Source organism: Alligator mississippiensis, chromosome 8 (genome assembly GCF_030867095.1).
Source record: "Alligator mississippiensis isolate rAllMis1 chromosome 8, rAllMis1, whole genome shotgun sequence".
Lineage (NCBI taxonomy): Eukaryota > Metazoa > Chordata > Crocodylia > Alligatoridae > Alligator > Alligator mississippiensis.
The window spans coordinates 6,546,166-6,563,041 of record NC_081831.1 but is presented as its reverse complement, the minus strand read 5'-3'; the positions used below and the strand labels follow the sequence as shown (position 1 = coordinate 6,563,041).

The following is a 16,876-nucleotide window of genomic DNA, read 5'->3' as shown; positions in this document are numbered from 1 at the left end:
GGCTGTAGCTGGTGCTGATTTTATGTGGGGAGATAGTGAGTGTGTACTGAATAACTCTCTCCTTTGACAGTGCTCCTCTGGGTCTCACTCCTACCTGTCAGTTAAATGCCTCCGCAACAGCATTCTCACCAAATAACCTCCCACTTCTTTCCTTGCTCATTGTTTTGTACTCCCTGAACTTGCACCTCTTCTTCCTCTTCCCACATACTCTATCATGGCAAATAGGCCAGGTGCAGCCTCTGCATATGTCACCATCTCCGTTGTACTTCCACTGAGGTCCCATCCAGTCCTTTACTATCTCTCAGCTTGAATGCTGCCCCCACTTACCACCCCCTGCAAAAACTAGCATGTTGCTGCCTGTCTTATCTGCACACCGAAGCATAACCAAATCATCTCCTTCTCAAGGACCTTGAGCCTGGTTATTTCAGAATCTATCTCCTTTTGTGCTTTTAAAATCCTTCAGACCCACTGCCAGACTCAGAGATGAAGTTGCCTCTGCTCCCACCCCACCATTAAGTACTGGCCTCCTCTCTGCCTTTTGTTGCCTCTTGCTACTGCTGCTACCACAGTTCACTCCTCCACAGGTCCTGCCTTTGAGAGCTGCTTTTTTGTACCACTGCCTCACTGACAGGCTTAGCATAGGCCTCTGGTCAAAACGCTAGAGAGAGACAACCCCTTCAAATGCACCAGCTCAGTGTATCATGTCAGCTTCCTTTAGAAATAAGATCAGGGTCTGTGCAGAGCTACCATGTGGCCCCATGAGGCAGCTCATCCCTGTTCCTTCTCTGCGATAGCTTTACCCATGTCACTTTGAGCAGCATGCTGAGACTGAAGGCCCCATTGATCCTTATACTAGCACGAGGGCTGAAAGAAAACAGCACGGGCCTCCCTCAACTGTGGCTGTTAGGAGGTCAATTCAGCCCTGGTCCAGACCCTTTTGACTTTGTCCCTTTGTGCTTTGTGGTAGCAAGGGCATAGGGAACATGGACACATCATCCCTTGCAAACATCCTGAAGGGTGGGGGCAGCCACTGGCAGGGGGGTTCCCCAGGAGGGTGCTTTACAACCCTTTTGTGCCAACACAGACAATGCCAAGTGCACATGGTATGAAGGCCAGTGGGTTTGTATGGATGCCTTTGAAGCCAGAATCTGACCTGCAGAACCTTTCTGAAACCTCTTCAAACTACCTCATTTCAACCCTAAAGGAGACCCTAGGCAGGTGACACAGCTGGCACTTACCTGTCGATTGCACCATCCATCTCTCCCAGGAAGGGGATCCTGTCTGTATGCAGCAGAGTCAAGTGTACACTGCCAATGTCACAGGAAGGTTGCAAGAGCTGGTATCTGGATTCCAATGCACCTGGCAGTTGCACAAAGCTCTAAAAGGCTGAAATTTGATCTGAGTACAATGGCGAAGTCAATACTCCTCCTGTTGCAGAAGCATTTATGAATTACAACATACACTGCCCAGGCAGGGGAATAGTTTATGGTGCAAGCTTGATAAAATACAGTTACTCTAAAAGATACAGTGGCACTATTTTAAATTCTGTTCGCACAGACATGACACTAGAAATCCTTGATGTCAGATGCTACAGACAACAGCTAAGGTATTTGCTATCAGCTTTCTAACAGTGGGGAAAAGCAAAGCAGAGAATAAACAGCAAGCATCTGGCCCTTTCACTTACTAAATGAATCATTCCTTTTCAATTTAAGAGTGAATTTAGGGCTCCTGAAAGAGAAGAGCTGATAACATGGGATTAAACCAGGCAATCACTCTGCAAGTTTCCCCACACACAGCTCTGCTGAGGGCATCTCAGCCGCAGCCTGCAGTACCTTTCTGCTCTTGTCTAGAGCAGCAACAGGTGACTCTCAGGTGGGAGACCTACATGGGCAATATCCTTTGTTAGCCAAAGAAGGGAAAGAGGAAAGGAAGGCTCATGATGCCCCTACGTCCTCCCAAGCAATGGCAGAAGAGTTCCAGTCTTGCAGACAGGCTGGTAATAGGTGAAAAACTCCCTTGGGGCTTCCTGCTCCTCCTGGTAACTTGAAGTCTCACCCTTCGTAGGTTCTGTGGACCAAACCCATCTTACACATGAGGGGCTCTTTGTATTCCTCCGCCCCCCACAAGCTGCTAGTTTACCACCCTTCCATTTTGCTCTGTTTTGGAGACTCTGAAACCCTCCATTTTGCCAGGGGCTCTGTATGCCCTTCCTTCCCGCTGCTCCATGCCCTCATCCCCACTTCTCCCTCCAACGCCGGTGGTTCTGCCTTCTTTCCTACCCACTCTTTTCCCTCATGCCCTCGTCCCTCCACTCCATTTTCCTTCCATGCCAGGGACTCTACATGACCTCCCTTATTCCCTCTCTGCCCTCTCTTCCTTTTCACTATTCCTATTTATTTTCTTTCCCCAGGATGGAGGTGCAGTTATTCTGGGAGTTGTTTAATGATTGCCACCACTGATTCTTTGCCCCATAGAAAATTACAAGCTGCTAGGTGTGCAGTACTTGGGCTGCCTTCCATTGATGCCTTCTGCTAACAAATCGCTAAGCCCATTGCTGCTTACATCATTCCCTGAAATGTCAGGATGTGCTCTAAACAACCAAATGAAAGCCATTAGCTTGAGATTAGGAGAGCACTCACTCACTTGGCCAGGCAAGGTGTATTGGCAAACATTTCTGTGTATAAAGGACGGGAAAGGATGCTTGTAGCGGGTGGAATGGTGGGACAGAGGTCAAGTGGTCCAGTGAACAGGACACAGTATTTGGATTCTGATTGTATTTTAGTCCAGGGGTATAACGTTCCCACTTATCCGAGGCTGGACTTTTTCTGGGTCCCCACCAAGCTGGACCTCCCCTTAGCTCACCTGCTACGACTCTGATGGTAACAAATTAGATAGGAGGGAATCAGTGGGTGTAAATACAGAGGTCCCACTTGGGGTTACTTACGAATCTGGAAGCGGTTGATGAAGGGGGCGCCACCTCCCCTACACTCTCAGCCACCCGCCAGCCATTGGTGTCGAGCTGATGAATTATGTTGCCGGAGTCCGATCTGTTCCAGGTTCTTTCAGAGGCAACCCTGACAGCTCTATCTGGATTTATCCAGTTAGGCTAAATACCCTGCGTCTACTAGGGGTTAAACTTTGAGTCAAATCCTGATGGAAGGACTCCAGGTATCCAGATCCTAATGTTTTCTTCCCAGAAAATCAAGAACAAAAAAAGAGAAAGAAACAAAGAGGAGGCTCTTCCCAAAAGGGTTGCTCCTGTTCTGGTTAACACCCTTGTTAGCCAGTCTGCTGCTTTCCCAGCTCCTTAGGAACGCTGGTCAGTTGCTGGGTCGAGGCTCAGTTTTCTTTGCTTCAGATTCCCCACAGCCTATGCAGCTCTATATGAATTGAGGCCTGTGGCTCTGACATGTCTCTGCCTGGGTGTCCCAAGCCTGCCTCTTCCTCGGGAGCAGTTCGCCCAGAGGCAAGCTCTCTCATCCCTTCCCCAGCACTCCAGGTGTCTTTTAAATCTCCCACAGCAGCGCTGGGGGCTGATGTCATTAGTCTGGCACTGCCCAGCTTGATTGGGAGCTGGGTCTTAAACCACAGTGGCGGTGCCATGCGTGCCACTTCCTGCTCCAGGAGTAAGCTTCTTATTTTGTTGTGGGCTTGCCCAGCCCATTTGGGGTTCCGGGGTTTGCTCGTTGGGTGTCTCAGGCCCTTTCGTTACAAGGGGTCAGCAATGTTTTTGGGCAGAGTGCCAAAAATACCCACAACCTCAACTCATAAGATGTTGGTGTGCCAGGGGCAGATGGTGGGGTAGCCGCAAGAAGCCCAATCCTTGTTGTGATAGCACAGCCCTGGCCTCTTCCACGCTGTCTTCCCTGAGGCATGCGTGTCAAGCAAAATGCCTTCACATGCCATGCTGGCACCCATTGCTGGGGGTTACCCACCCCTGTCCTAGTCTGTTCATCCCAGCTTCTGAACTATGCTACTGACAGACTACCCATAGAGATGTCCTGATACCACCGTGATGAGGGAAGTGCAAATGCATAGTAAGAGAAATAAGCTCTAGTAGTCAGACCCTGGGAACAAGCAGCAATGTTCAGGTCAGGAATTTTATATACACATTTCCCAAGTTCAGGAATGTCTGCATCTGTTTGTGGGAGGGGCAGGGGGATGGTTTCTGAGATCACCTCTGCCAGTGGTATGCTACTCCAATGGCTTGGGCCTGTTTCCCAAGGCCATCCTAGGTATGGGCAAATTAACAAGCTATAGGACTTGTATATATGGTCCATGTACTCACACTTATTTCAAGGTAAGTGAAAGCTAAATGATAGAAGTTTCACACTACAGTGGTTTGGCTTTCATTGACTGTGACGTAAAAATGACTGTTACCATCAGAGCACCTAATGTGGTGAAGTCCCCACGCTCTTTTTATTCACAAGAAGTTGCTCATTTGTCCAGACCATCCGGAACATTAATCTGAATTAATTCTTAATATGGATTAGTTGTACCTCATTTAACTCCTGTGTGGACACTCTTATTCAGAATTTAAGTGGCCTTCATTTGATTTAGCGAACTTCACTGTGCAACTGAAACTTAATTGAATGAAGGCCACATTCATTCTGAATACGAATGTTCATGAAGTGATTTGACTAAGCAACTTTAAAAATTAATTCAGATTTTGTTACATAGCCCCTGTAGACAAGACCCTCATATCAACAGGCTTCAGTGGAACCAGTGCTGATTTATGCTGTGTGAGATCAAAATCTTAGCAGAACAAAAATAGCCACATATCTTAATTAAATATAATTGATCTGGTAGCACTGGCTTCCATTCAGAACCTGTGCCGGTGCTGGTAGCAGTTAATCAGCAGTCACAATATAAAGGGAATCTTTGGGTACAACTAAAGAATGAGGAAGCAAACAGCATCATCTTAAACCTTATGACAATAAGGCTATTGTACAATTCCAGGTAGTGCAACTTCAAAGCCAGTGTTGCAACCATCTTTATTTAAATTACCTGTACAGAAATGCCAGGAACAACATTCTCTGCCATCATAATTGGTAATTTTATACAAGCAGCAGAGCTGCTGTGGACAGTATTTGCCTGTCATGGCCAGATCCAATCTATCTGCACTGGTACAACACATCAGAGAAACCAGGGGTCCCACTTTGGGGATCCTCTGCTTCTTTATAAAATGAGGCCAATCCAAGACTGATGTTTGCACAGCAAATATTACAGCAAGAGAAATTAGTTGAAAAAATCTGTGAGCCTTTATATTCTCTATCATTCCAGGCTACAGTTTCCTCTTTAAAGATTTAAGGAAATTAAATAGTCATAAGCCCTGGCAAACCTGGGGAAAGGGATCAAAGTTTGCACAAGCCTTACATGATTTTGATTTCTCCTTAACAGTCTAGCAGAAAACTACAGAACAGTTTGGGAGTTTTTCCCCTTAAACAAACTCTGAAGCAGCCTGGGAAGGTACCAAATTATAAGAATTCCTGATAACCATGCCTTAAAAAGGTAGGGGGAAGGGTAGAACATGAGGCTGTATTTACTGCCCAGGCACAAACAAGAAGAGGGCTTTGAAAGCGGATGGGCTGTCTGGCCTTGTGCTGGGAAATAGGGCCCCCCTGTGGAAAATGTTCATTACTTGTCTGCTTGTTTGGAATCACAGCTCAGAGCCAAACACCCCTGAGCTTTACTAGCCTGAAAATCTGTCACAGATTCTGCACCGGGCTCTCACCTGTCATAATGGACTCCACAGACTTCAGAACCAAAGTCCCCCTGAACCCCTCCAGAGTCCCCGTGCAGGTCCAAACTGTGCCTCTTGCTTCTCTAGAGCTACAATATCTGCAACAGCAACTGCAATATCAACAGTGACATATAATATCTGCAAAGCACTCTGGATTCCTTTGGGATGAGAAGGTCTGTGCACAAACCCATAAAGTGACTTCACTAAGTTCCAGCTCGCTGTTTTACTGACCTGAGGCTTATTCCAGTTTTCAATCCTGAATATTTATGAGGAGCTGAACCACAATAACCAGACTTCTCTCCTACTTCCCAGCTTCCATTTCTCACCCCGTTTTTGTGACCTTATTTTTGTTATTTCCTATGCAATGCATAGGAATCACTCCTACCTGTTCAAGGATGAGTCGTGCCTGGTTCAAACAAAGTGAGGAATATCATTAGATCTTCCAATTAAACTCCGCTCAGTGATCTATCAGTCCATTATTCCAGGCCAGGTCTACCCTGCCTCCAGACTGCACTGCACTGTGGTGAAGCTTGGCATACCTCTGCGTGCGTTAAACCATCAAACGCATGTAACGTAGCTAGCCTGGAATGGTACAGGGTGAACGCTAATAAGCACTACTGCCCTGAGCCCGCTATATTACAGCCATGTTGGGTTTTCATAGATTCATAGATGCTAGGGTCAGAAAGGACCTCAAAGGATCACTGAATCTGACCCCCTGCCAGTGGCAGGAAAAAGGGCTGGGGTCTTGTGACCCCAGCCAGGTGCTTGTCCAGTCTCCTCCTAAGGGAGTTTTAGTGAGTATGGAACAGACATGCCATGATCCTTTGTGACACCCTCCTGAGGGGGTGTAAATATGCTCCAGAGTCAAAAACTCAAGTCTTGACAGGTAACATCACACATTTTCCGTGTTACCTGAATCTAGCAATATATGGGGAGGAGGGGAATGATCCGTTTATGAATGAACTCTGTGAAAAAAAAATAAAATCTTCACCTATTCAGCCAATCAAATCCAAATTCCAAGCTTAAAATCCATATTAGATTTATCCTGGTGTCACATTGCCCACATAGATGGGAAAAATCCAACCAAGGACACTTGGGTTGCAAGCGCCTTTGCACTGAAAGCCTTCCAAAACCTTTTCCTGATTGGAAATAGCATAACGCCTGTCCTTTTCAATATTTGCTCACTACATCCCTTTAGAAAACATCCTTTTCCTGAACTCAGACCAGTCACACAGTTCTACCCCTCTGCCTGTTCGCTGGTGATGGCTTATATGTCAGTGCTCATTCATCCAAAGATGTGATGCCACCCAGTACTTGTGCACAAATTCCCCTCTCACCTGGAGTAAGGGTAACGGGCTATTAATTCTTTGCTTGCTGGAAAATGAGCAGGGCCTCTAGGAGTCTATCACAAGTCTCTTAATGCCAGCTCCCCACCACACATCTTCCTAATCAGACAACTCAACCTGGAGGCTGCACAAAGTGCAAAGGGGACAGGTTAAAAGTCTCAGCATACTTTGCCTGCAGCTCTGAGCACGGGTCAGCACTTCTATCAGAATACCTACCTTCCATGCTCCAAAATCATGTGGTTCTGTTCCTGTTTAACGGGGTGGGGGGAGGTGCACTGGGAAGTCCCTGGAGACACACCGAGCCTGATTCTCCATCTCATCTAATAATTTACATCCGGGCAAACTGGATATAAAATGATAGCAGATCAAAATCAGAGCACTTTACAAGCACTCTGCCCCGGAGACATTGAGGCACAGGGATCTGGGCAGTCAAGTCCAGGAAGTTCACATTAGTGTATGTATGAACAGAGCCTACTCCATGTTTGCTTGTACAGAGGAAAATATAGATGTGACCTTTTGCAACCAGAGCCAGCATAGTAATTAGCATGCCATAGATAATAGGCATGGAAGTTCAATCTATGTCTTCTATAACAGAGGAAAAGGCAACAATTTAGTTAAGACTAATATTATACTGTTAATGATGGTGAGTTGAATAACTATACCATAATGCAGGCAACCTGTAATTAAAAAGCATAAATTATCCTCTTTTCCTTGTAGGGGACATCAATCAAGTCCACTTTGCACAGCCACATACAGCATATAGACAGATGTGTAGGATTACATGAATCATCCTGAAACAGTAAGAAAGCGAATGAAGTCAGTGGGAGAAAATCAGCTTCAACAGGGAAAAGAATTATTATTAAAAATAGCTTTAAAAATCTTTTGGCATAGCCTGTTATTTGAACAAAGCCCAGGTGCTTGTTCAGGTTACTTTACAAGCAGGGGGGCCTTGCTTCCCTCCAGCAGTGACTATGGGAGGTTAAGCCATGAACACGATGTTCCAAGGTGGGGGCGGTGCTGAGCCACTAGGTACCTTTGCTTGTACAGAACGTACTATCCACATGCAGTGAGCAACTTGTCCCCACATCCTCTGTGAACAGCTTGGCTTATTCTCAGTCCTACTGATTTCCTCTCTTTATTTCCCAAGATCTCTGACATTCAGATCTGGGGTCAGAATTTCTAGTGCTCAAGGACAGATATTTAAGTGCTTGGCACCCACAATTATGGCTCAGAACGCAGCAGTTCCTGTTATGATAGCTTGTTTTAACACAGAAACTGATAATCTCAACGTGCCTCCAAGTACTGAATTCTCTTGAAGATGGGGCCTGGTTGCATGTGCTGAGGTGTTCTGAGACTTGCAGCCACACTGCCCAGGTCTCCACTGCCTGGCCTCTTGACAGAAGTTACACATAAACTGGTGTAAATCATCAGAAACTGGTTTAAACCTGTAACAGAACAGAAGTGCAGTGCACATAAACCAGTTTCAAAATGGCTGAAACTGGTATAGGATAAACCTGGTTGAATGCAGAATCAGGCTTAACTGATTTGGGTCAAATTGGTTTATGAAATTTCTGTCCCCAAACCGCTTCCTTATTCAAGTTAAACCAGAGTCCCCCTAGCATCCCAGCATGCTTTCCTGCCCTGTGCTGGGCTGGGCTGGGCTGTCTGCCTGCTCCAGGAAAGAAGGGTTGTCATGGGAGGGAAGGGAAGGGAGAGAGAGGCAGGGACTGCTCCCCACAGCAAACCCTGACTGGGGTCTGAGGCCAGGGAAGGGGGTTAAACCACCCTCGTCCCCAGTACAGAGCTGCACTGCTGCCAAACTTACTGAAAGTTACTGCTGGCTGCGACTGTGGACTACAAATCCCAGAGGCACCTGGAAGCAGGAAGAAGAAGTGATGAGCAACCCTGCAGAGTCCTGATACTATGATCCTGGACTGCAAATCCCAGAGACCTTGGGGGCAACAGGAAGAGGAAGTGCCAGAGAGCCATGCTCTAGCACCTCCCAGTTTCTGGCCTGAGCCACTGCAGGCATGTGGCTGCATTTCCTGAATCAAAGGTAAATATATGTCCATTTGTTTCTCAGTTTAATCTTTGTAGCTTAAACTAACCTGCATAGACTGAATCGATTCAGCCTTGGGCTTTTTGGGCTTAATGGCTATAAGCTAGCAGAGAGCAGATTTAGACTGGACATTAGGAAGAACTTCTTCAAAGTTAGAGCGGCCAAAATCTGGAATAGGCTCTCAAGGGAGGTGGTGCTCTCCCCTACCCTGGGGGTCTTCAAGAGGAGGTTAGACAGGACTCGATGATCTATTGAGGTCCTTTCCGACCCTAACATCTATGAATCTATGACTGTCTGCACTTAGCCTTACACCGTCATTTCCAGCTGTGCAAAGAATATGCAAAAATTGGATGCAAAATGCTGCCATTCCAACATGAAGATATGCCAACTGTGGCCCCATGGTGCAATGGTAGCATGCCTGACTCCAGCTCAGAAGGTTGTGTGTTCAAATCACACTGGGGTCAACACCATCCTTTTGGAGACTGGACAAGCACCTGACTGGGGTCATATGACTCCAGTGCTCTTTCCTGCCCAGGGCAGGGGGTTGGACTTGATGATCTGCTCAGGTCCCTTCTGACTCCTAACAACCATGTAACTCTGTGACACATCCTGTGCAGGTCTGGTACAACATAAAGCCCATAATATCCAACCCTAAGTGCATGTAAGATAAAAGCATAAAAGACAGAGCTAGGAACATGAACTGCTTTAGCCTATGCTAGCCAGGAATGGTGGGTTATCACCCAATGGGAAAGAACAACATTTGAACATGTACTTGTTTACACAGTTTCAACTCTAGCACAGACAGTCACAGACTCACAAATCATCTCTCTCAGAAGTTTTTTGCCTCATGAAAGTTTTCTATTTGTCAGGCTGTTTTGAGCTCCTGCATCTTTAACAGTCCAGTTGTCTCTGGAAGCTGAAGACAGGGGGAGACACAACTCAAAACAAAATTTAAAAAATGTGTTTTTCATCATGGGTGCGTTGTAGGATCTTCACAGTCACTTTGCCTTAACTTTAAATGATTAAAAAGTAAATCTATTTCTCTTATTGACAATCTTATCATAATTGCTTGCTGCAATTTTCATTGGATTGATTTACAGATCTGAGTGTGTCTTTATAGCTGTAGGGTTTTTGGTTGTAGTCATGTTGGTCTAAGGACATAGGCAGGCAAGCTTCTTTGGGTAGATGTGATATCTTTCATTAGACCAGCTGAGTAGCTAGAAAAAATGTTATTTGCAAGCTTTTGGGTGCAATCAGTCATCTTCAGACATAGGGAGACTGTACTGTTCTGAGATCTCCAAGGAATGAAAGAAGCTAAAATTGTGACAGGAGATCAGTGAGAATGTAAATAGGTGAAAATTAGGAAAACAAAGGGTAGGGAAGGGAGGAAACAAGGGGGAAATAATGCCAAAGCTAAGTAAGGGAGACGCTATTGTAGTTGAGTTCTCAAAGGTAGAAAAGAGGCAGTCTGAAAAATAGCTGGAAATCAGGAAAACAAAAGATAGAAAAGGAGACGAGGAGACAAAGGTGGGGGGGGAGAAAAGTGTAAATGGTAAGGTCAGGCAGGTACCTGGTGAATCAGGTATCAGGCAGGTTGTAATGTGTCATAAATCCAATGTTTATATTAAGTGCATGATTTTTAGTATCCAGTAAGTTGATGAAGTGAAGTTCGTAGGCCCGTCTATGAAAGATGTTTTGTAAGTTCCCTTTGAGGATTATAACTGAGAGATCAGAGAGGGGGTGATTGTCTTGTGAGAAGTGGGCACCTACAGGTAATCGGATATTTTTGTCTTTGATGGATTTTCAGTGGCCATTCATTCTGGTGTGCAGTTGTTGTTTGATTTCTCCTACATCTTTTCCATCAGGGCATTTGGTGCTCTGGATAAGATATATTACATTTCTGGAAGGAAAGGTGTAAGATCCAGGAATGGTGATGGTTCTGTTGTGGGAATAGTGGAGATGTGTTGGCAAGTTTTACATTTCATGGTCTGAATCCATCAGGTGTGATCTGGATCACAGGGGCTAGGGACAGACATTCAAAAAGCCTTAGCCTGAATCGATTCAATCTTTGCAGGTTAGTCTAACCTGACTAGGCTGAACCAGTTTGTAACTGCACAGACATCCCAGATATGCAGGCACATGCCTGCAGTGGCTCAGGCTAGAAGCTGGGGGTGCTAAAGCAGCTCTTCTGCCCCTTCCACAGCACTGAGGTGAGAGGGGGCATGGCCAGACCCCGGCAGGACACTCTGATTAGCCAAGCAGGGAATTGATAACAGTATTTATCACCTCTAACTCAGTGTTTATCACCCTATTAAGAAAACAACAGAGGGATATTACCAGCTAGCTGGTACTACATTCAACCAGGTTTATCTCAAACCAGTTTCAGCCATTTTCAAACTGGTTTATGTGCACTGAATATCTGTTTTGTTTCAGGTTTAAACCAGTTTCTGATCACTTAAACTGGTTTATGTGTAATGTCTGGCCCTAGCCAGGGAGTTTGCTTCTGGTGATGAGGTTGGCAAGGTTCAGTTCTTGTTTAAAGGCTAAGATGGGTGATTCTGGAGAGATCTCTTTAAGAATTGGGTCGTCTTCTAGCATGGGTTGCAATTGTTTGAGGATTTTCTGTGTAGGTTCCAGGGAAGAGTGGGATATCATAACTAATGGTGTGCGATTTATAGCTGTGGCAGCATTTTCTTCAATTAGATACACTCTCAGCCTGTTATTGAATGGGATCCAGAGCAAGTTCACTCTTTCTTGTATTACAGTGACTCATCAACGAAGACTGGAACTGATCCTGTGTAGACTAAATGGCAAAGCTCAACACAGCAGATATCAGGTGCAATTGTCTGGGGAGATGAAAATGTCAGAACACTGTCACTTCCCCTGGAAGCCTCTACAGGAAGAGGGTTGTTGTTCCACAGGAGAAAACAGTGGAGTACAGCCCCCTGTACACCTTGCTAGATTTGGGAAGGGGGTGGTCCCCTCAGAAATTACCATTGGTGGGAAACTAAAATGTCCTAATGTTTCTACTGCAAAAATGAGTTGTAGCTCATGGGCAAGGCCCTGTGGGGAATTTATGCTGCCCACGCCATACCTGTTCTCTGAATGCACAGAAGACGTTGTTTTTCAAGACCATCAATTCAGCAGCCCTAATCAACAGAGCTCATGGAGGAACCCTTTGTTGCACAGCCTAATTGAGTTCAAATGTGAAAATGTTCCAGTTGCTTTGGAGACTAAGTGCTGGGGATATTGAAAAACGAAGAACTAAAGAGCCAACACAGAGAATTTAAAGGCCAGCAGTCTGTATGCAAGCATGCCTTGTGTCAGGAGAGCTAGCATTCATGCTTCCTCTGCAAGCAGTAGAATTTTTGCCAGCTAATTAACAATACTGTTTTTTGAATACACAGACTCCCATCATGGTCTGCTACATTAAGAGTGCATCAGGTTGGCGTTCCCCAAGATCTCATGGCTGGAAGTTTCTAATACTGTATTTTTCCATTTGTACCATCAAATGAAACCTCCCTGGATCACAGAACTTCCTGGATCAGATACTATAGTTGTAACGGCTACAATATGTATCAACAGCTATGTGTTTCTAACTGGCTTTTATAAAATGCTTGTAAGTTTAGCCAAAACCAGTCTGGCTATTTGGATCTAAACCATGCTGAACTCGCTGTATTTCAGCACACAATGTTGAGTACCAAATAATTCTAGGAACTGATTTGATTCAAACAATTCCTGCTCATATTGTAAGGGCTGTCCTTCAGCTGGGAGGTAAAATCAAACCCTGCCTGTCCGTGGTGGTTAAAGATGACATAACACTTGTGCATATGAGGGTGTAGGTTGTAGCCGTGTTGATCTAAGGACATAGGCAGACAAGGTTCTTTGGGTGAATCTGATATCTTTATTAGATCAATTTAAGTTTAAGTTGGTCTAATAAAAGATATCAGATTCACCCAAAGAACCTTGTCTGCTTTAATGCATATGAGGGCATTAACTGTATTGACCTGGCCTCATCCCACCACGTCTGAGCTCTGGGAGGCCTGGCCCTGCATGGAGGTGATGAGACTCACTATATCCTGCGAGTGCAGTCCTGCAGTATTGCATGTCCACACGTGATTTTTCTTTGCAGGACAGATGGGCTGCACATGCAGCACTGACATGGCTATCCCAGGTTCCTCCCAGGTGGAGATGCCTCATCAGGGCTTTTTGCATAGATGGGCATTTCCCACAACAATCACTCCACTTACCCAGTCCATCCCATGTCCCTGGGGTCACCCTACTGCACAGAGACCATGTGTGATAACCCCTGTGCAACAGGAAGGCCATCAAGTTGATCAGTCACCTAGTTACTTCACCTAGTGATGATGGTGGCTGTGACTTGCTGTGTGCATACAATGTGGGACTGCAGCACTAGAGCCTCAGTCATGTGAGCAGTAGTTGGAGGTGAGGCTTCCAGGGACCCAGGGCCACTGCAGGGGTCTTGCTTTATTTGACTCACCAAGTAGCTGAGCCAGGCATTACCTCAGTAGGCTGCATGGGCCATGGGCCATACGTTGGGCATCCCTGCATTAAACAAACAAATAGAGAATCTTTGCATCATAGGAAAGTAGGGCTGGAAGGGATCTCATAAGGTCATCTAGTCCAGCCGCTGTTCAAGGCAGGATCAATCCTGACCAAACCATCCCAGCCAAGTGTCTGTCCAACGTGAAATTTCTAGAGCTGGAGATTCCACAATTTCTAATGCTTGACTACTTTCATAGTCAGAAAGTTCCTCTTAATTTCCAGCCTAAAATTCCTCTGCTGGAGCACAAGGCCATTGCTCCTAGTCCTGTCCCCTACAGCAGTGGTTCCCAAATGTTTTTTTACGGCAGCCCAGCAGGAGCAGGACAGGGCACACAGAGCCAGGTGCCTCCCTCCTGGGGCTCCCCTGCCACCCAGCTTTAACTCCAGAAGCTCAGCTGTGACCCCAGAAGCTGCTCACCCAGGCAGACAAACAGGGGTCCGAGTTGGGGGGCTCATGCCACGACTCGGCAGCCAAGCTGCCGCAGCCTGGTACCAGGTTGCGGCCCGGTGGTTGGGAACCTCTGCCCTACAGCCACAGAGAATCTCCATCCTCTCTATAACTTTCAGGTATTTGAAGACTGTTATCAAATTCCCCCTCTGTCTTCTCTTCTCCAGTCTAATAACTCTAGCTCTTTCAACCGTTCCTTATAAGTCATGCTTCCCGGGTGCCTAATAATTTTTGTTGCTCTCTGCTGGATTTTTTCCAATCTGTCCACATTTTTCTTGAAGCGTGGGGCCCACAACTGTAACAGCAACAGTCACAGCAGTAACAAGGGGTGTACAAACCCTCATGCTGTGTACTCTATTTAGATTATAATTTCTTTGGTGCCAGGAGCATCCCTTATGGTAGTTTTGTGCAGCATACAACAAAACAGGGCCCTGACCTGAGCTGGGTTCCTTCCACACAACTGCAGCATGAACTGTAAGCAAAAGACATGCTTATAATTGCAGTCCAGGTTATAAAGTTGACATCAGGGACTCTGATCCAGACCCTGACTTCCCCCTAATTAATAGTTCAGTTCACTTCAGACTTAGTTTCCTAGACGCTGTGGTGTGATTCTGGATCTGAACATCCCTGAAGCTTGGAAATGTAGTCAGATCCAGTCTTCCACTTAAGGCCCATGGTTAACTCTGATTGTCATACACAGAACTCGATGTCCCTGCAGTCCCTCAGTAGAACAGGTCACAGTCAGAGACTTCGTACCTATTTCCCGGGTCCTTGCTGATTTATGTTAAATCCCTACCTTCAGTTTCACACTGTTATTTTGTATGTCTATCGTCTCAGACTTTGCAGGTTGCTTCTTTCTCTGATGAAACTGATTTTTTGATTAATAATTCCATCAATTGTAAGAAAAATTCTCCATCTTCCTACACAGCATCCTATGAGAAAACAAATTACCCGTATAAATATAAAACACTCACATTTAAATTAAACTTTCCACGCAAACCCTATTTTGCTGATTGCTAGACTCTACAGGCTTTTCTTTCTGAGACCACCTCTGAGTTCAAGATAGAGTGTTTCAAAGCAGGAAGACAATAAAAGTAATTCTTTGGGGATTTTTAGCCATGGCAGTCTGTATGTTATTTTCCAGATAGACGCAAAATGCATTTTACTTTACTGGTATCAGGCTATTCCTTGAAATTCCAAATATATCTGTTAACATTTTAAATGTACACCAGTGCTGGCTATGTGTCAGTTTGAGTCCTATTTAACTGTTCCTTTTCCCTTTTATTACACCACTTTATTTTCTTACCTCTTTTTTCACTCCTAGTTCCTCTACTTCCCTTTGCAAGAGATGTATTTCAGAAATACCTGTGGCCAATTTTTATGATTGCATTACTCTCCCTTCTTCAGAAAGCCAAGGGGTAAAAATATAGGAGAGCCTAGTAATGAATCATATTATCAGGAACTTGAATACAACAGAGCTCATTACATAAGTAGTAAATGCAAAAATAAATATGAGAAAAGTACCTTTAAGCAAGCTGTTCTCTCACTGATGGATGGTGGTTTACTTAATGTATTAAGGTGGTTTACTTAATGTATTGAGTAGTTCCCTCTGTATTCAAGACATTTTTTAAAGATAATAATTAACTCTGATAATGATCATGTAAGTATTACTATCCCCATTTTGCAAGAGCCAAAACTGAGGCTGCAGCACACATTATGTTTCTGGCACAATTAAGGTGGGTGTTAATCATACCCAAAATAGCAATTGGCTACATGTTCATAGAATTTGTGGTGCCATAAAATCACAAATCAACCACAAAGATATTACTTGAAAATAAGTAATTTCTTTGTGCCCAGTTTGTATGGTGCTGTGACCTGAATGTGTGGCATACCATTGCCTGGACTGCCCCAGGGCTTAAGCCCCAAAGTGCTCCCAGTCGTCAGCTGGCAGGGATGGCCTTGGGGCTCAAATGGCCCTGTGGGTCCCCCGAGCCAGCTAACAATCAGCTGATGGTCAAGCTCCTAACCTGCTAGCACAGGGTGAGCTCAGGATCATTGCACATGTGTGGCATGGCAGGAGACAAGGTTAGTGGGATTGGGGATCAGATCCCATTGCACTTTTAAGAGAATGTCTGCCAGGGGCCTGAGACAGAGATGAAGTGGCTTATCCAAGCTGCATAACTGAGATGTGCTATAGGTTTAGGCATATCAAAAATTAGAACAGGTTTTAGGTGCAGGCATCAGGGCTGCACCCCACAGTCCTGACTCAAGGAGACCTTTGACTCACAATGTGAACAGACTTCAGCAACTTTTCTTGTTTTTCTCATGTGTGGCAAATGGCCTGTATATGTATATCCCTTATCCACCAGGGGCCAGCACTGGATTAATACTAGAATAACACAGGGGAGGCTGTTGGTGCTTTACTGAATGGCCTATCCAGGCCTTGGTATCACAAAGAGAACTAGCAGAAGGGGCTAAATTAATTTCTAACATAACCCTGCTACAGCGAACATATCTGTTGGTCCAGTGTTTGTGTCCATAAAGAAAGGAGATCTAGGGAGACAATCCCAGAGAGGTTATTTTTTAAATAACTTACCCTAACGGCTGTGGCAGGCTCCCTGAGGACATGTGCTGTCAGATTGCCTGCTGTAAATATGAAAACTGGACAATTAAAACCCCCCCTCTTACCACATTTATTTAAGGAACAAATGCGT

General features: G+C 45.2%; 1 protein-coding gene and 1 non-coding gene across 2 annotated transcripts in view; one reads left to right on the top strand and one right to left on the bottom strand.

Annotated features, from left to right (window-relative positions):
- The window catches only part of TEX2 (testis expressed 2), a 118,906-nt gene extending 117,508 nt beyond the window's left edge, over positions 1-1,398 (bottom strand). Inside the window, exon 1 of the mRNA XM_019494210.2 lies at positions 1,239-1,398. The gene's annotated coding sequence lies outside the window, so the exon portion shown is untranslated. The remainder of the gene's footprint in view (positions 1-1,238) is intronic.
- An 8,142-nt stretch (positions 1,399-9,540) lies between these two features.
- TRNAW-CCA (transfer RNA tryptophan (anticodon CCA)) lies at positions 9,541-9,612 on the top strand. The gene has a single exon. It is a non-coding gene; the product is annotated as a tRNA-Trp (tRNA).
- The last annotated feature ends 7,264 nt before the right edge of the window (positions 9,613-16,876 follow it).